Genomic DNA, 25,754 nt, shown 5'->3' on the forward strand with positions numbered 1-25,754 from the left:
CATTTCCGCAGATGCTGACTGAGTCCACCCAGCATTTTGTATATATTGCTTGGATAAACTTGGGTGGTTTTCTCTGAAACAGCAGAGGCTGAGGGGAGATCAGATAGAGGTTTTCAATATGATCAGTATAGAGTGAGCAGCGTATCTGTTTCCCAGGGTTGAAATGTCTAATACCAGAGGGCATGCATGGAAGGTGAGAGGGGGTTGTAAAGGGGATGTAAGAGTTAAATGTTTTTTTTACTCAGAGTGGTGGATGCCTGGAATGTGCTATATGGTATATTGGTAGAGGCAAATACTTTAGAGGCGTTTAAGAGATGCTTGGATAGGCACATGGATGTAACAAAAATGGAGGGATGTGGACATTGTGTGGGTAGGAGGAATTAGTGTCTGGATGTTTTTTGCTTTACTTTTTATGGGCCAAATGGCCTGTTCCTGTGCTGTACTATTCAATATTAAAATAGCTATATTTCTTGGACATATCTTGGGTTCATAAATTTTTTTTGATTCGTTCACAAGGGTGCTGGGAAGACCAGTGTTCAGTGCACATTCGTGATTAAACTTGAAAGTAGCTGTGACCATCTTTAACCAATACAGTCCTTGTGAAATAATTTCAAAAATACTGTTCTGCAAGGTTTATAAGGGCCATAATTATAAGGAACTTGTTTTGCAACTGTCCTTTAATGCTTCTGAATTGTGGTACAATTGATGAAAATATTTTGCCATTGCAGCCTTTTGGGCTGTGTCTTTACTAGGCTGGTAGCCCCAGCCATTATCACTAAGTCTATGGGGAATGCTGTCTTCTTGGCCCTACATTCATCTTTGGGACATCTGGATGGTTAAGACATCTTAGCTAGACTGCTGTTTATTGACTACAGGTCTACCTTCGACACCTTAATTCCAAGCGTGCTCATCAGCGAAGCCTGAGGGCTGGGACTCAACTCCTCAGTCTGCAAGTGACTTGCTTACTGCCCATTACACAACTGATGTTTAGGACAGCAATGAATGTCCTCCGTCTATGGCAGTGTTCAGGGTTTCCTTCATCATGTGAATAGCTTCCTCTAGATTTTCACTTCTGTCATTCATGCAAGTCCTGGGTGGAAACTCAGGAATACTGTCGCACACAGATGTAGCAGGAACCTTCATTGCTGTTTCCGTAACAGTTTTGTTTTACCAGTCGGGGTTCTTGGTCCTGAGCTGAATGCCTGAACCTGGAGGACTGGTGATCCACTCATAGTCTAGCCTCTACTCTGTGATCTGTTTGGCATGGGTGAGCCTACCAAGAGCCAAAGCATAAAGCTCTGATTCCAACCAACATTGCTCTCCAGGTCATTGAGGCACGCGAGTGTCCAAACCATGACAAAGTTATGATCCTCTAAGAGCGGTCACAAATGAAGCTATCTGTGATTCCCACTTCTGCTGGTTACAGCTCCTTAAGCCCTCATCCAAGTTATTAGTTGGGTGCTGAAATTTTCAGCCTTGTACCTAGATTCGAATATCAAGGTACCCAATGTAAAAACTGTAAGTATGCTTTCTAATTTAGTTGTGAGATTAAGGCCAGCTATACACGGGCACTTGATTAGAGGAATATTTTGAGAGAGAAATAAAATGCTATTAGGAGCTGATGTTCATAATTAGGACATAGAACACCATAGCACAGTAGAGGCCCTTCAGCCCACAATGTTATGCTGACCCTTTAACCTACTCTAAGATTAATCTAAACCTTCCCTCCTGTATAACCCTCAAATTTTATTTTCTCCATGTGCCAATCTAAGAACTTCTTAAATGTCCATAATGTTTGAGCCTCTACCACCACCCCTTACTATATGCACTTACCACTCTGTGCAAAAAAAGCAATTTGCCTCTGACATCTTGTAACCTGGGCCTACCCTCCCTCCCTGCCTGTGAGAATTGGTTGACTAAGAAAACACGATGATTTGAAATGGGAAAAAAAATCTGTTGCCATGTGAACTGCAGCCTGTTGAACTTGATTTGTGTATGTTAGTAATATCAACTTGTCCTTGGATTTCACTAGCTGAGGCAGAGAGAGAATGGATAATTTGATGTAACAAATATTAACACATACTTGATTAGCCCCAATTATGGCAAGGCATGAACATTAGTGCTTGTTTACAGCAGGCAGCTTTGTGCATTTTTAAAGGTAATAGTCTGTTTCAGCTTGATCTATGAGGAGAACTGATAATTTTGTACATGTATGTTTGGGTGGATTCTGAGTTGATATTTTGAATATCGGAAATGTTGAACTTGCTTTTATTCAGATGGACACAGCAATAAACCAAAGACCAGTATTTGTTGGTTGCTCCTTTTGATCTCCACTTTGAGATCCCTGCAACTGAAAAGTAAATTTTTATTAAAATGCATGCAAAAGACATACATGTAGTACGGTACAATTGGCAAAATGTGACATTGAGTAATTGGTTTTCATTCCAGACAGGAATCTTTTATTTATCTTATTGAGATATCGTGAAGAATAGGTCCTTCCAGCTTTTCAGGCCATGCCACCAAGCAATCCCCCAATTTAATCTGAGTTTAATCATGGGACAATTAACCTACCAAGTCTATTAAATGTTGAAAGGCCTAGATAGAGTGGCTGTGGAGAGAATGTTTCCTATGGTGGGGTGAGTTTAAGACCAGAGGACACAGCCTTAGAATAGAGGGACATCCATTTGGAAGGGAGATGGAGAGGAATTTCTTTAGCCAAAGCGTGGTGAATATGTGGGATTCTTTGCTGTAGGTGGCAGTGGAGACTGGGAGGAAGCCAGAGCACCTGGAGGAAACCCACATGGTCTTGGGGAGAACATGGGAACTCGATACAGGCAGCGATGGGAATTGAACCTTTGTTACTTGTACTGTAAAGTGTTGTGCTATCCACTATGCTACTGTTCTTTATTACTGTAAATATATTCTGAAGATCTAACTTTTAAATTGCTTTTTAATTATCTCTTTCACCAACAACTTTGCACTCAATGCAAGGCCAAGGAGCTGATTATTATCAGATTCATGAATGGGAAGTCGGGAGAGCATGCACCAGTTCTCATTTGGTGCAGTGGGTGGAAACGATGAGCAACTTCAAGTTCCTTGGTGCCAATATGTTGATGCCATCACCATAAGCTATAGGAGTAAAAGGGGGCCATTTGGCCCATTGAGTCTGCTCTGCCATTTTATCATGGCTGATTCAGTTCCCTCTTGGCCTCAATCTCCTGCCTTCGCTCTGTATCCCCTCATGCCCTGACTAATCAAGAATCTTATCAACCTCTGCCTGAAACATACCCCATGATTTGGCTCCACAGCTGCCTGTGGCAACGAATTCCATAGATTCACTACTCTTTGGTTTCAGAAATACCTCCTTATCTCTGTTCGAAATGGACATCCATGTACAGGCCATGGGCAGGCTGTGTCCTCTGGTCTTAGACTCCCCCACCAAAAGAAACACCCTCTTCATAGCCACTGTATCTAAACCTTTCGACATTCGATTGGGTTTCAATGAGCCCAACCGCGTCTTCCCCCCCCCACTTCTGAATTTCAGTGAGTACAGACCCATCAAATGCTTGTGAAGAAGGTTTGCCAATAGCTATTTCAATAGGAGTTTTGAGATTTGATGTGCCACCAAAGAGTATTGCAATTTTTTTTATAGACACGTGTAGAGAGCAGTCCAACTGATTGCATGATACCCAGTGTGGTGCACGGAATCACAAGATACTGCAGATGGTTATAGACTCATCCAGCTCCATCACGGGCGCAATCCTTCCTCCATGGTGGATGTCTTTAAGAGGCGGTGCCTAAATAGGACACTAAGGCCCTCACCACATGGGACCTGCCCTCTTATTACCATCAAGGAGGTGGTATAGAAGCCAGAAGACTCGCTCAACATTTTAGGAACAATTCTTCCCCTTTGCCATGAGAGTTTTGAATGCCTGTTTGTTATTTTGCACTATTTATCTATTTATTCTTGTGACTTGTGATTTTAACGTCTTGCACCAGTGTTGCCACAAAACAACCAATTTCATGACGAGTGTCAATAATAATAATCCAGTTGGGATAGTGTAGAATATGGTTAATGAACAAACTCAACAACTTGGCTCTTTCTCTCTTGTACACTTACTTTTTGTTTCCTCGGACCAAGTTTTTGTCCAAATCTGTTACATCCAAGCCATAGCATTTAAGTTGCTCCCAGCTAAGCTGACTTTGCATCTCCTCCTTGCAAAAATCTGGGGACTGGGGGCGAAATCGGTCGGGCTGTCAAGCAAGAATGTTTGTCCTTGGAATTTGTAGAGAAATGTATTTGCTGACTAACTGCTTATGAGTGCCCTCTAAATCCAGGAAGAAATGAAGAGACAAGTTTAAAAAAAATATCAAGTGTGGTAGTAAATATTGAGCCTATTTTGAAATGCCAAATCTTGGTTTCATGTTAACTGAGGACAGATACTCACTAGGTCAATGACAATATTGTAAGATTGACATTGAAGATGCAGAAAATGTAATGAAGTTATGTATATCCTACAGAGGCTGAATGTATGACGTTTTTTTAAAAAAACTGTATACTGAAACTACAGCTACTGGAATGGTTATACGCTCATCACTAAATGGTTTATGTTGTCTTCAAAGTTAAAAGTAAAATTTATTATCAAAGTACATGTTTGTTAATATATACAACCCTGAGATTAATTTTCTTGTGACCATACTCAACAAACCTATAGAATAATAACTATAACAGAATCAATGAACGACCACCAAATGATGATGTTCAACCAGACTGCAGAAGACAATACATGCAAAAAGAAAGAAATAATAATAAATAAATAAGCAATAAATATCAAACATGAGATGTGGAGTCCTTGAAAGGGAGTCCAGAGGCTGTGGGATCATTTCAGTGATGGGGCGAGTGAAGTTATCCCCTTTTGGTTCAAGAGCCTGATTGCTGAGGGTAGTAAATATTCCTGAACTTCATAGTGAAAGTCTGAAGGCTCTTGTATCTTCTGATGACAGCAGCAAGAAAAGAGCATGTCCTGCAAAAATGTACAGATTTTGTGGAGTAAATCTTTGACCATAACATCTTAGATCTTAATGTAGTTACATATGCAAACTACCTTTTGTTATTCCTTTCCGTGCGTTGTGGCACATCAGAGAGCAACCTTGCTGTTTCTTTAGCATTTTGGTGTTATCTTGAGGTTGATGCTCAACTCAGCATGGATGGATAGCATACAAGGAGCAGGCTGGATTTGAACCTGGGACCACTCACCTTGAAGTCTGGTGTTACTTTAGCATCCAGTATTTTCCTAACACTCTGTTATTTTTGCAACTTGGGTATCAAATTGAGGATGAGGATGCTGAGGATGTTCTACGAGTCTGTGGTGGCCAGTGCTATCATGTTTGCTGTTGTGTGCTGGGGCAGCAGGCTGAGGGTAGCAGACACCAACAGAATCAACAAACTCATTCCTAAGGCCAGTGATGTTGCGGGGATGGAAATGGACTCTGTCACGGTGGTGTCTGAATAGAGGATGCTGTCTAAGTTGCATGCCATCTTGGTCAATGTCTGCCATCCACTACATAATGTACTGGATGGGCACAGGAGTACATTCAGCCAGAGACTCATTCCTCCAAGATGCAGCACAGAGCGTCATAGGAAGTCATTCCTGCCTGTGGCCATCAAACTTTACAACTCCTCCCTTGGAAGGTCAGACACCCTGTGCCAATAGGCCGGTCCTAGACTTATTTCATAATTTACATATTACTATTTAACTATTTATGGTTCTATGACTATTATTTATGGTGCAACTGTAACGAAAACCAATTTCCCTCTGGGATCAATAAAGTATGACTATGACTAAATTAATATTTAATTTAAGAAATACTTCTAATTCTCTCCTTGTATTTTTCACTTTAAGTTGAATACTTATACTTTTTTTTGTAATGGCAGTTCTTCATGAAAATGCTTGGCTATGTCAGAATAGTGTATGAAAACTCCTCTAACAGGCCAAGCTGAACTGACATTATACAATGGCTATCCTGGATCTGGTTACCATGCCAACAGTCTTCCGGGATGGAATAGTTTCTGCTTATTGAGCTCCGCAGTTCTTAATTTTCTAACAAATAATTTAAAATCCCTTGACTCTATTCAATTCTATTAAAATAGTTGCTGTAGAGATGTTGGCATGTGCCAAGTGTAATAAACTCAAGTGACAAGTGTTATAAAGGAAAGAAATATGGCATGAGTGAAGATGAACTAATTTCTGCACATAACTGTAGTATTGGCCTGCCTTGGAGGATCAGTTTGAAGCATTCATTCAGCTTTCCAAGAACTAGCTAGGTTGGATATAGAGGGCTAAATGAGGGCTCCCATCTCCTCTTTTACCAACATACCCGACCCAAAATAAAAGACATATGATAAAACATAGCTCTAACAATGGTTGGGGCCTCAGATAGCATTTGATATGGTGCAGTTGGTCAGGACTTTGCTTTTGCTTATTATATCAATGCTAATAGATGTTAAGTGTTTGGAGATAGTTGTAAGCAATTTGGATTGCTTTAAATTTACTAAAGTATTCTAAAATTATAAAAATATCAGAGCAAAATTAAAATGTTAATATTAAGTGAAACATAACACTTTCTCACATCTCATCTATAGGGTAGCATGGTAGCACGGTGGTTAGCACAATGCTTTACGGTCAGGTGACCAGAGCTCTATTCCCACCACTGCCTGTAAGGAGTTTGTACATTCTCCCCATGACAGTGTGGGTTTCCTCTGGGTACTCTGGTTTCCACTCTGTCCAAAGACATTGGTTGGTAGGTTAATTGGTCATAGTAAATTGTTGTGTGATTAGGCTAGGGTTAAATTGGGAGGGATGCTGGGCAGCGTGGCTGGAAGGGCCCGAGGGGCCTATTCCATGCTGCATCTCAATAAATAAATAAATGTCAGCGTGATCTGGCTTTGCTGCTAGACTCCCGTGGTTGGGGAGTCCAGGACAAGAGGGCATGACTTCAGGATTGAAGGACGTCCATTTAGAACAGAGATGCAGAGAAATTACTTTAATCAGAGGGTGGTAAATCTATAGAATTTGTTGCCACGAGTGGCTGTTGAGGCCAAGCTATTGGGTGCATTTAAGGCAGAGATAGATGGGTTCTTGATTAGCCAGGGCATCAAAGGGTATGAGGAGAAGGCAGGGGATGGAGATGACTGGAAGAATTGGATCAGTCCATGATCCAATGGCGGAGCAGACTCAATGGGCTGAATGACCTACTTCTGTTCCTGTATCTTGTGGACTCCAGTTAGAATGGAGTGACAGATGTGCTGGCATCTGTATCTCAGCAAATCATTGACTTGGAACAGGTCCCAGTAAATCTAGGATTTGCCTGGAAGCAGTTGAATGCTTGTGGTTTCCTTTGGAACTGTTTTCCACAGTCAACTTGTTTGGGGATTAATACATTTTGAGGTGATTTTGCGAATGATCGCGTGTGTGTGTGTGTGTGTCTCAATTTCCTACCATGTTGACATATAGTTCACCGTAGTTAAACATTATTATAGCCGTGAACTTGGGAAATACCAAACCTTGTGTTTTAGTCATTGACAAGGAGCTGAATGACACCTTAAACTGATTCTTCTACTTGGATCGAAGTGCAATTAATCATGGTCTTTTGGGACTTCGACTTGAATTGTATCTTCAATCCTGAAAGAATTAACATTGATAATCCTATAAATGCACATACCTTGTCACAATATATTTTTTGTAGAGCTACAGCATGGAATAGGCCCTTCTATCCCTTCAAGCCGAGCTGCCAAGCATCCCCTGATTTAACCCTAGTGAAATCGCAAGACAATTTACAATGACCAATTAATCTACTAATTTTTGGACAGTGGGACAAAACTGGAAAACCTGGAGATAACTCGTGCATTCTGTTGTGACTGTGAATGAAGTCACCAGAGAGACACTGAAGCTGGTGGATATAGAGGTCTTTATTCGGCCGCAGAAGCAGGAATCTTGGAAAAAGAGGCTGCAGTTTGAGTCGCCCTCAGAACAATTCAGATTTGATATTGACTGCTCGAATCTTTTTCGTTATAACATTCAAGACGATTGTCAATACTTGAAGTAGTGAAATTGTTTCATTTTTAATTGCAACCATTTCTGGTATCACCAAGTCTGAATGCTTGAAACCACAGTGGGTAAGACTGTTCTGAATTGTCTCGCAAACAACAGGAATTCTGCAGATGCTGGAAATTCAAGCAACACACATCAAAGTTGCTGGTGAACGCAGCAGGCCAGGCAGCATCTCCAGGAAGAGGTGCAGTCGACGTTTCAGGCCGAGACCCTTCGTCAGGACTAACTGAAGGAAGAGTGAGTAAGGGATTTGAAAGTTGGAGGGGGAGGGGGAGATCCAAATTTTGGATCTATCATTTTGGATCTCCCCCTCCCCCTCCAACTTTCAAATCCCTTACTCACTCTTCCTTCAGTTAGTCCTGACGAAGGGTCTCGGCCTGAAACGTCGACTGCACGTCTTCCTAGAGATGCTGCCTGGCCTGCTGCGTTCACCAGCAACTTTGATGTGTGTTGTCTGAATTGTCTTACTGCTTACTCGCCAGCTGTCAGTGAAAACAATCACTGCTTTTCGAACAGAAGCAAGTAACTGACGGTTCTTAAAAACTGATCATTCTTAAGCACGGGGTAGTATATAATGGCCACAGATGTGCATACGACTGACATTAGTTAGAAACAGTTTGTCACCAGCTTCCCATCCCAATTTAAGAGGCACAGTGTCCCAAATAAGCATCTGCCCTGATTAACCGAAAGTCCAAATAGCCGGATCCACTGTATTTGGACTTGTTTCCTTCTGATTGTTATCATATGTGATCTTTTATTGACCCAAGTTTCAACTGTGATTGAGCCTTTGATAGATGTGTTCATGAGAAAAATAACATTTTGTTATTGGTTTGTAGACCTGGAATGTTCTTGAGTTTGAGGCCAGCTCTGTGTGGGAAAAATTCCTCTCGAGATCTCTTAGTTTATGATTCTAAGGCTTCTGTGCAGTTGGAAAAGGCCATGTGTTATGATAGATGCTGGTACCTCCATTTCTCTTGCTCTTTTGCTGTCTATTCCACTACTTGAGTTTGTAAGCTGAACCAAAATGCCTGCTTGAAAGTTGGTATTTGCTAAATGAAGGAGTGTGCTGGGGGGAAAATATTGTTATTACAGTATGTATTTTTATGCATTTGCTTGGAGGGGGAAAATTGTGTTTCGTTCCATTGATACACTATTGTGTAGTTGGACTTCAGTACATCTGTAAATTGATGTGCTAACTCTGATTCTAACCAGTGATTCTAAAGATTCACTAAAGACCCAAATCCATCTCCATTGAAAATAGACAAGCATCCATGAGGTCACTGAGCCCCCAGTCTCCCAAGAATTCCAGCAAAAATGCTGGAAGATGAATGCCATCTTCCATATTACCAACTACCTCTCCTCAAACGCATAGACTCAACACCCACTTCAGAGTACATGGAATAGAAGTGGAAGCAAATGATTCTTTACCCCCACCCCCTAGGGCTTTTCTAAATCCCCCAAACCTGCTGAACACCATTTCCTGAATTCCATCTTTTGACTCCCTTCAAGAATTGTGTGAATGTGTGACTTGGGTAAGATAATGGCCATAGCTGGTTATGTGGCATCATTCTACCTCTCAATGCTGATCAAGTGTCTCAGCCCAAAAGGTCGACTGGTTTACTCTTTTCCGTAGATGCTAGTTCCTCCAGCATTTTTTGTTTCACTTTGGATTTCCAGCATTTGTAGCTCTTCCCATGTGACACCTCTTAAGCTTGTTGTAGTTTTCACTATGATGTTTGACAATATGCCATTGCACCAAACTGGGTGTGTCTACTCACCTGTATATTTATATATGCTGCTGATCTTAACACAATGTTTTCACAATAATTGATGGTGAATTTTCAGAATGAACAAATAGGTTGGGTTTATTTTCCTGACACTTCACTTATCATTCCTATTCCATATCTGACACTGAGTGCACAGACTGAAATTCCCGTTCTTTTTCAGGTTATCCAAGTCTTCACTGGAGTTCTGGTGTTAACCCCAAGATATACATAATATGAGTTGCTTCTGATGACCATCTCAGTACTCCTGGGGCAAATTTAAAATATGTGCATGTCAGACCGAACATGGGCCCTGCTTCAATTCCACTAGTAATCTCTGCAATTCTCTGCCTGTACTTTCAAACCTTTTTCCTGGCTCTGAAAGGTTACTGAACTGAAACATGAACTTGGTTTACTGGAGAACCAAGAGACTGCGGATGCTACATTGAGCGCAAAAAAAAAACCAAACTTACAGGAATGCAGCAGCATCAGTGGAGGGAAAGAACAGTACAGGTGTCCCCGGCTTTTCGAACGTTCGCTTTACGAAACCTCATTGTTACGAAAGACCTACAGTCGTTAACTGTTTTCGCTAACAGTAGGTATTTTCACTGTTACGAAAAAAGGCAACGTGCGGAAAAAGCAGTGTGCGCCCCGAGCAGCCACTCTCCCCCGGATTCGGAACGGCATTCTCAGCGGCATTGCTTAAACACGTGCCTGTGAGCAGCCGTTAGCAAGATGAGTTCTAAGGTATCTGAAAAGCCAAAAAGAGCTCATAAGAGTGTTACACTTAGCGTAAAACTAAACATAATTAAGCGTTTCGATCATGGTGAACGAAGTAAGGACAAAGTTTGTGGAGTTGACGAAGATGATGTTGAAGAGGTTTTGGCATCCCATGACCAAAAACTGATAGATGAAGAGCTGATGCAATTGGAAGAGGAAAGGATAACAATTGAAAGTGAAGTCGTCCAGGAACTGAACTAGAGGCAACTGCGTGAGATTTTCACTGCAATGATAAAGCATGACTTTAATTTTGAAAGGGTACGTCAGTTTAGGGCATATTTGCAAGATGGTTTGAACGCTTACAAGAACTGTATGAAAGAAAAGTGCGCGAGGCTAGCAGTCAAGCATACTGTTGTTTTTCAAACCTTCCACATTAGCCACAGCACATGACGAACCTCGACTTTCGAAATTGAGGCAGGCAGACATAGAAGAAAATGACCTGCCTGCCCTGATCGACGATGAGATGATACCCCTGTGTCCCACCACCCCAGTGGTCCCAATCCCCGGGCCGCGGACAGATACCAATTCGCGGAGAACGCAGCGGTAGCCGGAAGGCACCCAGCATGTCTTTAAGAAAAAAAACGAAATAAACAAGCTAATTAATTACGTGCTGGGCGGCACCTAATTAATTTGCTTTATTTCGGTTTTGTTCTTACAGATGTGCTGCGTGTGTCCTGGCTACCGCTGTACCCCTGCATGCTTCACGGATCGGTATCAGTTTGCTGCCCAGAGTGTGGAGGCCACTGCACCACCCCAACCTCTGACGACTCAGCCTAGCACACCATCATCTGTGTGCTTGGCGCTGTCTTCCAGATTCCTGTAAGTGATACTACACTGTACACACATTATTTCTACTTTATATAGGCTGTGTATTTTTATGTGTTATTTGGTATGATTTGGCAGCTTCATAGCTTAAAAGCGACTGGAGAGAGTGTTTTTGCCGTGAGCGCTTGCGTGAGATTTTCGCGATGGTGGACAGTGCGACAATGATTGTAGAAAGGTATTTCTACTTTATATAGGCTGTGTGCTTATCATATCATTCCTGCTTTTACTATATGTTACTGTTATTTTAAGTTTTATGTGTTATTTGGCATGATTTGGTAGGTTTTTTTTTGCACCTGCGAATGCTCACAGATATTTCCCATATAAATAAATGGTAATTGCTTCTTTGCTTTATGACATTCCGGCTTACGAACCGTTTCATAGGAACGCTCTACCTTCGGATGGCGGGGGAAACCTGTACACGTTTTTGCAGTGGATGAGGCAGGTGTCTTAACAATAATTAAAAGGCATGATTGGAAAGGCTTAGAGGATATGAACTGAATATGGTCTAATGGAACTGGCTTTGGACATCTTGTTTGGCATGGACAGGTTGGGCCAAGGTGTTGTTTCCGAGATGTGCAACTTTTTATCTGAACCTGATTTAACTTGATAGCAATCTCGCCTAATAGCTTTTCTTTTATTTCAGGTTTCCATCACTTTAAAGATGAGCACTAGTTTTCTAATTCTTTTCATTTATCAAACCCAATTTAAAACTAAAACTACAGATGTTGGGATTCTAAATTTATCTCAGTTTAAAAAGCATAGAAATACTTTGCGGGTCAGACTGGAAAAAGTTTGTTTTCACACAATGATGTTTCATCAGAACAAATTTTTAATATGTAAAAGAAAGTATAACTAAAAGAATTGCAGAGATATCAGTCACAGTCATACAGCATGCAAACAGGCCCTTCAGCCCAACTGGTCCATGCTGATATGTTGTGGTGCCCAGCACGCTCATCCCATTTGCCTGAATTTGGTCCATAGCCCTCTAAACAGCTCTCATCCATGTACTTGCCTCAGTGGCTTTTAAATGTTGCTAATATGCCCAGCTGTATGAGTATTTCTGGCAGGTGTTTCGTGTGAAGCTGCCTCCTATATCCCTTGTAGATCTGTTGCCTCTGATGGATGTTAAACCTGCCATCATTATCTGGCCTGTTGTATGACATAGGTGATCATGGTCTTTGATCATGATTGTTCTTAGCAAATTTTGCTGCAGAAATGGTTTGCCATTGCTACCTTCTGGGCAGCTTACAAGACGGGTGACCCCAGCCATTATCAATACTCTTCAGAGATTGTCTGCTTGGTGTCAGTGGTTGCATAACCAGGACTTGTGATATGCACCAGCCACTCATATAACCATCCATCACTTGCTCCCATGGTTTCATGTGACGCTGATCAGGCAGCTCAGCAGGTGCTGCACATTGCTCAATGGTGACCTACAGAAGGAGCACCTTGAACCTCCTTTGGTAGAGACGCATCTCCACCCCACCACCCAAGTTAACCCCCATACCTCTTGTTTGAATGCCCCCCCCCACACTTTCAATGGAAGGAAAACTTAACTCCTGTTTGTCTCTGGTATGCATGCATTTATAATTGCCTCAGGATGTAAGTAGATAAATGGTGTGAATAGCGAGTTTACTGATGGTACTAAATTGGAGAGGGAGATGTATGTTGTTGATAGTGAAGCAGGTTCCAGTAAATGAGTTGGAGGTGGGCTGAGGAGTAACAAATGGATTTCAACTTACCTTGGTGTGAGGTGATGCATTTTGGACATTGAAGCCAGGGTACTTGGCAGAGCACTGACAAGTGTTGTGGAACAGTGACCTGAGAATACTACTGTTCAGTGCACAGTTCACTGAAAGCGGCTGCATGCGTCAGTGGTGAGAAAGGCATTTAGCATGCTGGCTTTCAACAGGCTTAGAGATCAGGAGAAGGGACATTGTCTTGCAGATACATAAATTGCTAGGCTACACTTAGCATCTTGTATGCAGTTTTGGTCAGTCTGTTGTCAAGCTGGAGAAGATGCAGGAAAAAATTAAGAAAATGCTGTCTGTAGTAGAGGGCCTGAGTTATAGGGAGAGCATGGACACACTGGAACTTTATTCCTTGGAGTGTAGGAGAATGAGGGATGACCTCAGAATAGTTTTTGAAGTCACTAAGGGACGTGGGGAAGGTGAACAGCCAAAAACTAGAGGGCAAAGAGAGGTTAAGAGGGGAGAGATTTGAAAAAGAATTAATCCTGATAAAGGGTCCTGGCCCAAAATGTTGACTGTGTACTCTTTTCTATTGATACTGCCTGATCTGTTGAGTTTCTCCAGCATTTTGTATGTTGCAGAGAATTAAGAAATCATTTGTTCTCATGGGCTGTATTTGGAATGAGCTGACAGGAAGTGGTCGGGAGGTGGACAGTTGCACCATTTAAGAGGCATTTGAGTTGGTAGAGGAGAGAAAGTGCTGAGTGTTGTTGGCCAAATATGGGCAATTGGGACTAGCAGGGAGGATGTAGTTGACAAAGACCAGTTGAGTCAAATGACATGTTTCCATGCTGAATTACTATACTCGACTATGGCAGAGTGTGTGTGTGTTTATAGGAATGTATGGGTGTGTGCAGAAGATTTTTTTTACAGCTGAGTGTTCTCATTTAAGGTCAGCTGAGTGGCAGAGATATTTTATAGTGCTTGTTATGGTCTGGTGAAAAATGTGTTTGGCAAGTTTTCAGTTTAAAACCAATTGATAAAAGGTGAAATGTAGCTGGGGCCTAGCTAAAAGAACTTGCATATTTCCATTGTCTCATGCCATTTTAGAAGATGGAACCTGTATAATATCATTTACATAGCCTTTGATCTAAATCTTTCATTATTTCAATTACTTGTGATCACAGGTCATTAGTTAATGACAGGAAGTGGCATTAAAAGGTAATGCACTGAGCATACTTGCAGTATCCTGTCTGTGTTGGTACTGTTCCAAAGGCCATTGAGGCAAGTCAGGCCTTCCCCTTAACTGAATTATATAGGAGCACCATCAAAAGCATCCTTAGAAGTTGTATCTTCATCTGGTATGGGAGCATCTGAGCATTGGACTGCAAGTCCTTGCAAAGGACTGAGAACATTTGAGAGGATTATGAAGGCCTCCCTATTTTCCATCTGGGCCACTTAGCAGGACCGCTGCGTAAGCTGGGCCATTGATATTATCAAGGATCCCACCCATCCATCCTGCATCCTCTTTGATTTTCTACCATCAGACAGCAGACTTTGATGCATAAAATCGGGAGCTATCAGAATGAGAAATAATTTTTTTCCTCAGCCATTAGGCTTCTGAACTCCCTCCTGCATCACATTCGAAGGGTCACTGGTTTATCTGTTCTGTACCCTACAATATATAATTTATGCACTTAGCTTTGTTTATTTATGCGTAATTTATTTGTAGATTTTACCCTTGCTTTCATAAGTTATTGTGTGTTATGTGGTGATGCGTGTACTAATGTACTTTACACCCTGGTTTCGAGAAATGTCTCGTTTGGCAGTATACATGTACATAGTTAAATGGCAATAAACTTGATTTGGGGGCGTCATGGTAGCGAAGCGGGTGTGCTTCGCTTTAACAGCGCTGGTTGTGAGATGGAAGTTCGATTCTCTACCACTGTCTGAAGAGACTGTATGTTCTCATTGTATCCACTTGGGTTTCCTCCAGTTTCTACCCACATTCCAAAGATGTACATGTTAGGATTAGTGTGTTGCTAGTATGCTGTAATGTCCATAATCCTTGGTGCATGTTACCCCTTCATAGATGCTGCCTGACCTGCTAAATTCCTGAAGAATCTCTTGTGCTCAGGAACTCCTCGGCTTGGACTTTCGATTTCAAAAGTTTTTGACTCGGTTGAGAGTCGTTCATTCAGTGCATTCATTGCAAATTTGATTTCCCTGTAGAAACCAGTTGTCTTGCATCTATTTCATGACTGTGTCCAGGTTGTAAAATGAGCTGACAGCTGCTGAACAAACTCCATGCAATACAGTATGATGTCAATCAATGCTATGTTGTCCCAATACTGCTCTCTTAATTATCATCGTCTTGGAAGAAATCCAACAGATATTCTGCTTGAGTGGATCTAATTTACAGGATAGACAGAGAACTTCAGTCTGTATTGCCTCCACCCTAGAGCTAAGGATGTCCATACCAAGATGAAACTGTACCAGAGCTGTGTTCTGTCCACACTCTTGTATGGGTCAGAATGCTGGCGTATGACAGAGTGATCTTGCGAAGCTGTCGTCATTTCGCACCTTCAGCCGCTGGAAGATCCTGCATATTTTCTGACCAAAAGAGGTCTCCAATTGCACCCTACTCCTTCAGTGTCACCAAGAGGACATGGTCACAGTCATCATGAGGAAATGTTGGAGATGGAATGGGCATTGGAGAGAGAGGGGGAGTCCTGGGATCCATTTTGCAAAGATTGTTCGGAGAGGCTGCGGACTCGTTTTGGGGGACTTTGGGGCTCATGTTGCATGTGTTGCTGGATTCTAGTTACTCTTTCGCTGTTCGGTTGGGGTGACCAACATGGGCTTTGCTTTGCCCTGCGGCCTATGATGGGCTAACAGCACAACACTGAACTAAACTAAATTGAATATTACTGGTTTCCTGGGTTGAAGTTCTGTGTTGTCTGTTTGATTTGATTTTTTTTTGCCATTTGTGTAATTTGTTCATTTTTCCCACAGGAGGACGAGTCTCAGAGTTGTATCCTGTATACATAATTTGATAATGCTCTTTGAATGTGCATCTGGACCTTGGAGAATATAGGCCAATTTCCATTTTGCAAAACCTTTCAGTGAAGGCATATTAATGAAATTCAGCATAACACTAAGGGGCAGAAAGCGCTGGTGGGAGTTGTGTACAGGCCACCTAACAGTAGTAGTGAGGTTGGGGATGGCATTAGAAATGCGTGCATTAAAGGAACAGCAGTTATAATGGGTGACTTCAATCTACATATAGATTGGATGAACTGAATTGGTAAGGGTGCTGAGGAAGAGGATTTCTTGGAATGTATGCAAGATGGTTTTCTGAAACAACATGTCGAGGAACCAACTAGAGAGCAGCCCATTCTAGACTGGGTATTGAGCAATGAGGAAGGGTTAGTTAGCAATCTTGTCGTGTGAGGCCCCTTGGGTAAGAGTGACCATAATATGGTGGAATTCTTCATTAAGATTCATTAAGATAGTTAATTGCATTTAAAGATCGCATGGATGAACTACAACAATTGTTCATCCCAGTTTGGCAAAAGAATAAACCAGGGAAGGTAGTGCAGCCGTGGCTGACAAGGGAAATTAGGGATAGTATCAATTCCAAAGAAGAAACATACAAATTAGCCAGAAAAAGTGGCACACCTGAGGACTGGAGAAATTCAGAGTCCAGCAGAGGCGGACAGAGGGCTTAATTAGGAAAGGGAGAAAAGATTGAGAGAAAGCTGGCAGGGAACATAAAAACTGACTGTAAAAGCTTTTATAGATGTGTGAAAAGAAAAAGATTGGTTAAGACAAATGTAGGTCCCTTACAGTCAGAAACTGGTGAATTGATCATGGGGACCAAGGACATGGCAGAACAATTGAATAACTACTTTGGTTCTGTCTTCACTAAGGAGGACATAAATAACCTTCCGGAAATAGTAGGGGACCGTGGGTCTAGTGAGATGGAGGAATGGAGGGAAATACATATTAGTAGGGAAGTGGTGTTAGATAAATTGAAGGGATTAAAGGCAGATAAATCCCCAGGGCTAGATGGTCTGCATCCCAGAGTGCTTAAGGAAGTAGCCCAAGAAATAGTGGATGCGTTAGTGATAATTTTTCAAAACTCTTTAGATTCTGGATTAGTTCTTGAGGATTGGAGGGTGGCTAATGTAACCCCGCTTTTTCAAAAAGGAGAGCGAGAGAAATCGGGGAATTATAGACCAGTTAGCCTGACATCGGTGGTGGGGGAAAATGCTAGAGTCAGTTATCAAAGATGTGATAACAGCGCATTTGGGAAGCGGTGATATCACCGGACAAAGTCAGCATGGATTTGTGAAAGGAAAATCATGTCTGACGAATCTTGCAGAATTTTTTGAGGATGTAACTAGCAGAGTGGATAGGGGAGAACCAGTGGATATGGTATATTTGGATTTTCAAAAGGCTTTTGACAAGGTCCCACACAGAAGAGTAGTGTGCAAACTTAAAGCACACAGTATTGGGGGTATGGTATTGATGTGGATAGAGAATTGGTTGGCAGACAGGTAGCAAAGTGGGAATAAACGGGACCTTTTCTGAATGCCAGGCAGTGACAAGTGGGGTACCCGCAAGGCTCGGTGCTGAGACCCCAGTTGTTTACAATATATATATTAATGATTTAGACGAGGGAATTAAGTGCAGCATCTCCAAGTTTGCGGATGACACGAAGCTGGGCAGCAGTGTTAGCTGTGTGGAGGATGCTAAGAGGATGCAGGGTGACTTGGATAGGTTAGGTGAGTGGGCAAATTCATAGCAGATGCAATTTAATGTGGATAAATGTGAGGTTATCCACTTTGGTGGCAAGAACAGGAAAACAGATTATTATCTGAATGGTGGCCGATTAGGAAAAGGGGAGGTGCAACGAGACCTGGGTGTCATTATACACCAGTCATTGAAAGTGGGCATGCAGGTACAGCAGGCGGTGAAAAAGGCGAATGGTATGTTGGCATTTATAGCAAGAGGATTCGAGTACAGGTAGAGGATTCAAGTACAGGTGCAGGGAGGTTCTACTGCAGTTGTACAAGGCCTTGGTGAGACCACACCTGGAGTATTGTGTGCAGTTTTGGTCCCCTAATCTGAGGAAAGACATTCTTGCCATACAGGGAATACAAAGAAGATTCACCAGATTGATGCCTGGGATGGCAGGACTTTCATTTGAAGAAAGACTGGATTGACTAGGCTTATACTCGCTGGAATTTAGAAGATTGAGGGAGGATGTTATTGAAACAGATAAAATTCTAAAGGGATTGGACAGGCTAGATGCAGGAAGATTGTTCCCGATGTTGGGGAGGTCCAGAACGAGGGGTCACAGTTTAAGGATAAAGGGGAAGCCTTTTAGGACCAAGATGAGGAAAAATTTCTTCACAGAGAGAGTGGTGAATCTGTGAAATTCTCTGCCACAGGAAACAGTTGAGGCCAGTTCATTGGCTATATTTAAGAGGGAGTTAGATATGGCCCCTGTGACTAAAGGGATCGGGGGTATGGAGAGAAAGCAGGTACAGGGTTCTGAGTTGGATGATCAGCCATGATCATACTGAATGGCGGTGCAGGCTCAAAGGGCCAAATGGGCTACTCCTGCACCAATTTTCTATGTTTCTATAACCTTTGAATGTGCCAAAGGTCTTGAGCTGTCTTTTGCAAAGTGTTGGAAGATCCAATCCTTGAATGTAGCACATAGCTCATAGTTTATCAAGCAGTCATGATCCCTGTTCTCTCCAGGGTTTTAATTTTGATTGTTGGCAACAGGCACCTTAAAGCACCTGAATACTTACTATCACTGCTGTTTCAGCAAAATTCTTCAAATCCATTGGCAGGCAAGACAAACCAATATCATAATTCTCTCCCAAGCCAATATACCCAGCACTGATGGTCTTATTACTGTCAGCTCTGTAGCTGGACAAAGTTGTTCATGTTCCTGATGACCAGATTTGTGGAAGGGGCAGATGTTTGCTGGCATCATTGTGGCAGAAGATAACCAGGTGAACAGAGGAAAATAATAAATGATGTTGTCAAAAACTTCTGAAAATGTGTAACATTCCCACAAATTTGTGGGAGTTTTTGGTCCATGATCGCTCTAGGAGCATTGAGGATGACATTGTACTCAGCATCAGTAAGACCAATGAACTATAGTGTACTTCAGAAAGGGTAAGATGAGAGAACACACACCAGTCTTCATTGAGGGATCAGAAGTGGAAAGGGCAAGCAAGTTCCTGGGTGTCAAGTGTTTCTGAGGATTTATCCTGGGCCCAATATATCGATGCAGCTACAAAGAAGGCATGACAGTGGCTATATTTCATTAGGAATTTGAGGAGATTTGGTATGTCATCTAAAACACTCACATTTCTACCGTCAAGAGCGTTCTGACTGTCTGCATCACCATCTGGTGTGGGGTGGAGATGGCTACAACACAGGATTGATATAATCTGTAGAAATTTGTAAACTTAGTCAGCTCCATCATGGGTACTAGCCTCTGTAGTATCCAGGACATCTTCAAGGAATGATGCCTCAAGAAGGTGGCATCCATTATTAATAACCCAGGACATGCCCTCTGTCATTGCTACCATCAGGGAGGAGATACAGGAGACTTAAGTCACATACTCAGTGATTCAGGAATAGTTTCTTCCTTTCCCACTGCCATCCGATTTCTGAATGAGTGAACACTGAACCCATAAACACTGTCTCTCTACTATTTTCCCTTTTTTTTGCACTACTTGTTAATCTTTTTGTTACATATTGCATTGTACTGCTGCCCCGCATAACATCAAATTTTGTGACATATCCCAGTGATTTTAAACCTGATTCTGATTCTGACATTGGAGAACCATTTTGTTCATTCTCTGGAAGCACACAGAAGCTTTACATTAATGATAGAATGAGGATGTATCTTCCAAGTTATCAATACATTACTTGTGAGCATCAATGGCAGAGTCTGCAGATGCTACATTAACCTCATTAGCTTCAAGTGGAAATGCATCATCCTGAATCTTGTGAGAATTGGAAAAAAAATGTTTTTGAAATGTTTTGTTTTGAAAATATTACAATATGAAACTTGGCCCTTTGGCTGAATTTGTCCATGTTTCTTTGGCATTGATACAAGAATTCTGATTTTATGATTAGAGCTACAAGTATTTCATTTCCTCTTCCTTTTTGACCATCCATCTGATCTGTTTCAAACAGCAAATCTACTGCAATCCCTGAACCACCTTGTTCAAGGTTTCCTTCCTCCTCTGTTATCACTTGTAGCATTTTGCTGAAAGCAAATTCCTTTAAGCTATTGGATTTGTCTTAGAAATACTTAGATTGTATCATTCCTTTGCTCACTAAAGCAGTATAAAATCCTTAAAGACCACAAACTACTTTATTAAAAGTTCAAAGTAAATTTATTAACACGTGCAACCCTAAGATTGATTGTCCTGTGGACAAGCGCAATAAATCCATCATCGAATATTATCCATAATAGAATCAATGAAAGACCACACCAATTTGGGTGTTCAACCAGTGCAGAAAAGACAACATTGTGCAAATACAAAAAGCAAGAAGTAATAAATAAATAAATAAACAAACAAACAAACAAACAAACAAGCAATCAATATGGAGAACATGAGATAAAGAGTCCTTGAAAGTGACTCCATAGGTTGTGGGAACATTTCAGTGGTGGGGTGAGTGAAGCTGAGTGAAGTTATCTTCTTTGGTTTAAATTTTGATTGGTTGAGGGGATAATAACTGTTCCTGAAGCTGGTGGTGTGAGTCCTGAAGCTCTTGTACTACCTTCGTGATGCCGGTAGTGAGAAGAGAGCCTGTCCTGGGCGGTGAGGGTCACTGCTGATGGATGCTGCTTTCCTGTGACAACACTTCATGTAGATGTGCACAATAGGTGAGGAGGGCATTACTTGAAATGGAATGGGCTGGATACACTACCATTTTGTAGGATTTTCCATTCAAGGGCATTGATGTTTCCATACCAGGCTGTGATGCAGCCAATCAATATACTCTCCACTGCACATCTATTGAAGTCTGTCAAAAGTTTTAGATGTAAAACAGAATCTTCAGCATGATAGCATTAAGAGAAAAATTGAAAACCACTCTGGCTCTCTGAGCTCACATATAATGCAAAGAAAGCAAGGGTAAGTTTAGACAAAAATTAAAGTACTTTTTTAAAAAAAAAGGTTGAGAACATTGTGTCATATAGAACCATGGAAAAGAGTTTCTCTAAGTTGAACTGTATTGAGTTCACTACAGTTGTACATATTTCCTCAGGCCAGAGGTTGTTATTCAGCCACATTTGTATTCAGAGAAACCATTGAACATCAGGCTTTGGAAGTGTCATGTTCTTTTCAAAATATCTCAATAGTTGCATTTAATGTCAGAGAAATGTATACAATATACATCGTGAAATTCTTTTTCTTTGCAAACATGCACAAAAACAGTAGTGCCCCAAAGAATGAATGACAGTTAAATGTTAGAATCTTGAAGTCCCCTCCCACGCACAAGCAGCAGCAAGGCAACAGCAAAGCAGTTGTGCTGGTTGCACTATATACACTTGTCTGGTATAAAGATTTACAAGTTCAAATCTACAGTGTAACTAATTTCTTTGAAAAGAAATGGAGTTTCAAAATATGTTGAAGTGATGAAATGGTTTTCCCTAAACTTATTTTTGTAACATTTCCCAATTGGGGGAAAGTTTAATCAATTTCCCCCTTTAGCCTAAAGGGAAAAAAAATTTGATTCTGATATGTCAACATAAAAACAGGAAATACTGGGGGTATTTGGCAGTATTATGAAGAGAATCAAAACTGAAGTTAATGTTTCAGCTCACTGATCCTTCATTTGAACTCAGTACAAGAGCAGTCTGTGAAATATTACAGAAATTTGAAGGTCACTGAACTGAGATGTTAACTGTTCCTTTTTCCACAACTGCTGCCTGACCAGCATATCTTGTTTTTTTTCCCCAGATTTCCTCCTTCAACTCAGTTTGCAACAGGGCTGTTATCAACTAATAGAATGAAAGCTGTTTAACCCTTGAGCAACACACCCAAAATGCTGTAGGTCTCAGCAGGTCAGGCAGCATCTATGGAAATGAAGAAACAGTCAATGTTTTGGACTGAGACACTTATTCAGGACCCTTTAATCAATAGATTGATAAACAGATCAGGTTATCTCCTTGACCTCTATACACCCAGGAGGAGGTTTTTAAAAAAAAGTTGTTTAAGATTTTTTGTTTACAGATGTTTGATGTTCAATTGCATGTCATCGTCATCATCATCATCATCTGCAGTGTTGTATGACGTGCTATCAAGGTCTTTAATCTGTCTTTAATCTTAAAAGTTATAGTTCTCTATCCATGCTTATGAATGTTCTTGGCAAAATTTTCTACAGAAGTGGTTTGCCATTGTATTCTCCTGGGTGGTGTCTTTACAAGATGGGTGAACCCCAGCCATTATTAATACTCTTCAGAGGTTGTCTGCCTGGCATCAGTGGTCACATAACCAGGACTTGTGATGTGCGCCATCCATCACCTGCTCTCATGGCTTCACATGATCCTGATCCAGGGGGGCTAAGCAGTTGCTGAACCTTGCACAAGAGTGACCGCAGGCTCATGGGTGGAGGGGGGCGTCTGAAATTATATTTGTGTTCAACTAAACAATTCTGAGGAAGCAACACTTATGGGGGGGAAAACTGTTGCTCGGTATATTTTGAGTGTCTGGAATTGTTTTAATGCAATAGCATGGTGGTAATTTCTGGCAGCTACAGTTTGTGCCAGGTAGACAAAAATCCTGCAGGGCCAGATGCTCAAATTCTCTTGTAATGAGTCACACGAAGCTGATTGTGAGCAAGCACTGATGTGGAGCAATGAGATGTGACCTTGGTTAAAATTAATATGTTGATATTGCAAAGTTCTGTTTTTGGCCCTTTTTAAAATGTTTTGTAAATCATTGTAAAGAAATATAGACCCAAGAGTCTTGCATTTCACTGTGATAATTTGGATGAATTCTTAATCTTAAGAAACAGAATTTATTTTTCCTCACACAATCCATTCTCTGCAATAAAACTTATCCATCACACCTTTACATATCTTGATATGTGATTAGATTTGCCATAATCTAATCAATAATTAATAAGTTGCTTTTTTTCTTTACTTCAGGCATCAGCTTGTAAAACTACTCCATATCAGAACTACTTCCCAAGACAGGTAGAATTGGGTAAGTGTGGAATAGCATTAAGATTATGGTTGTTTAAGAACAAATGATGCCAAACTGGATGGATATTGGTTACTGAGCTTCAGTCATGTGCTGTTACAGTCTGGATAATAAATGTCAGACTAGATGTTGTTTGTCATCTATATCAATGATCAGGATGATAACGTTAACTGGATCAATAAATTTGCGGGTGACACCACGATCAAAGGTGTAATTGACAGCGAGGAAGGCAATCATGCCTTGTGGAGGGATCTGGATCAGCTGGAAAAGTGAGCTGAAAATCGGCTGATGGAATTTAATGCAGACAAATGTAAGGACCAACCAGGGTAGGTCTTACACCGTGAGCAGTAGGGCACTGAAGAGTGTGGTGGAACAAAGGGATCTGGGACTACAGGCCCATAATTGATTGAAAGTTGTGTCACAGGTAGGTAGGGTCATAAAGAAAGCTTTTGGCACATTGGCCTTCGTAAATCAATAAATTGAGTACAGGAGAGGGGATGTTATGTTGAAGTTGTATAAGACAGTAGTGAGCCTAATTTGAGTATTATGTGCAGTTTTGTTCACTTAACAACAGGAAAGATGTAAAAAGAGTACAAAGAAAATTTGGAAGGATTTTGTTGGGATTGGAGGACCTGAGTTGAGGAAAGATTGAATAGGTTAGGATAGTGGTTGCCAACCTTTTTAAGCCCAAGATCCCCCTACCTCGGCCTTAGTGAAAGGCAAGATTGACCTACTAAATCGTTTAGTCGCACGTATACGCACCGGGCAGAAAAGACTGGAAGTAAAACCCCACAACCCAGAAACAGTCTGTCTTTACAAACAGCTTTCAGTAGCTGGAGTATTGCTATATTACTGTTATCTTAATTAGTATTACTTATTTTTATAATGCTCACATTACAACACCTTTAATTCTATGTTTCATTATTTAATTTTATTTCACCACGAAAAATAAGTGAATAAAAATTGACTATTGCAAGCAGTGTGATGACCGGGGCTGAATAAATTTCTGCTAGTTCCCTGAAATTTGGTTCATAACTACAGACAGCCAGTTTGAGACAGTCTGTGAGGTGTCTGTCAGTAAGACAGCTCCTGTACTAAGATTTCATAATTTTCATCTGTTGCAGCACAGTGCCCTCGCAAACCTCCTGACAGACTGAATATTTGAATGAACAGTTTCCTTTGTTAGACTGAATGTTGAATCTGCCAGGTTTTTCAGGTGTTTTGTATTGGTAAGCTGTTACTGAGACACTAGTATAAGTTTCAAGATAATGACACCACTGTTTTTTTGTTTCCCAGTTATTTACATTTGGGGAATGTTGGAATTTAAAGGGGGAGAAGTGTTGTAATGTGAACATTATAAAGATAAGTTAATATAAATTAGGATAATGGTAACATAGCAATTCCGTAGCTTCGCGGCTGCGAGGTTTTACTTCCAGTCTTTTCTACCGCGGTGCATGACGGGGCAGCTATACACAGAAAGCACTGGACAGAAAGAACAAACTAAAACCCCGGAAGCAATCTCTCTTTACAAACAGCTTTCAGCAGCTGGAGTATTGCTATATTACCATTATCCTAATTAGTATTACTTATTTTTATAATGCTCACATTACAACAGTATTTGTGTATTTATTTATTTTTCATTTTTTTCAGGATCTACTGGGAAAGTCTCAAAGATCGACCGGTTGGAAACCACTAGGTTAGGACATAATTCCTTGGAACATAGGAGATGGAGAGGGGATTTGATGGGGGTATACAAAATTATGAGGGGTATAGATAGTGTAAATGCAAGCAGGCTTTTTCCACTGGGGTTGGGAGGGACTACAACTAGAGGTCATGGGTTAAGAGTGAAAAGTTTAAAGGGGTACATGAGGGGAAACAACTTCTCTGAGGGTCTTGAGAGTGTGGAACGAGCTACCAGCACAAATGATGCATGTGAGCTCAATTTCAGAGTTTAAGAGAAATTTGGATGGGTATATGGATGGCAGGGGTGTAGAGTGCTATGGTCCCAATGTAGATTGATGACAGCAGGCAGTTTAAATGGTTCGGCATGGACTAGATGGGCCAAAGATCTGTTTCTGTGCTGTACTCTACTATAACCCTATATGTGTATATATGCAAGTATGCTCAAGTGTGAAGTACAGGGCGCTTTCTGAACCTTGGTGTTTCAACAATGTGCTGTGTGTAAGTATGTAAGACATATATTGTGTAAGACATGGTTTCCATTCAGTGTTTTGGCATGGGGAGGAGGGAGTTGATTGTAAACATTAATTGTCTTTTTATTGCCAATTGAACAACAATGGAGAATTCTTCTCCTTTCCCACGCTGTACTTT

The 25,754-nt window shown here is 41.2% G+C and overlaps 1 protein-coding gene across 5 annotated transcripts in view; it reads left to right on the forward strand.

Moving 5' to 3' along the window:
* Positions 1–25,754, forward strand: part of arvcfb (ARVCF delta catenin family member b) — a 508,908-nt gene that overhangs the window by 66,753 nt on the left and 416,401 nt on the right. For 3 of the 5 annotated variants that reach the window (XM_063074130.1, XM_063074132.1, XM_063074133.1), the window contains exon 2: positions 23,369–23,426. The gene's annotated coding sequence lies outside the window, so the exon portion shown is untranslated. Of the gene's footprint in view, positions 1–23,368; positions 23,427–25,073; positions 25,120–25,754 lie in introns of all 5 variants that reach the window. The other 2 variants (XM_063074131.1, XM_063074134.1) reach the window with 1 other exon arrangement.

Source organism: Mobula hypostoma, chromosome 21 (assembly GCF_963921235.1).
Source record: "Mobula hypostoma chromosome 21, sMobHyp1.1, whole genome shotgun sequence".
Classification (NCBI taxonomy): Eukaryota; Metazoa; Chordata; class Chondrichthyes; order Myliobatiformes; family Myliobatidae; genus Mobula; species Mobula hypostoma.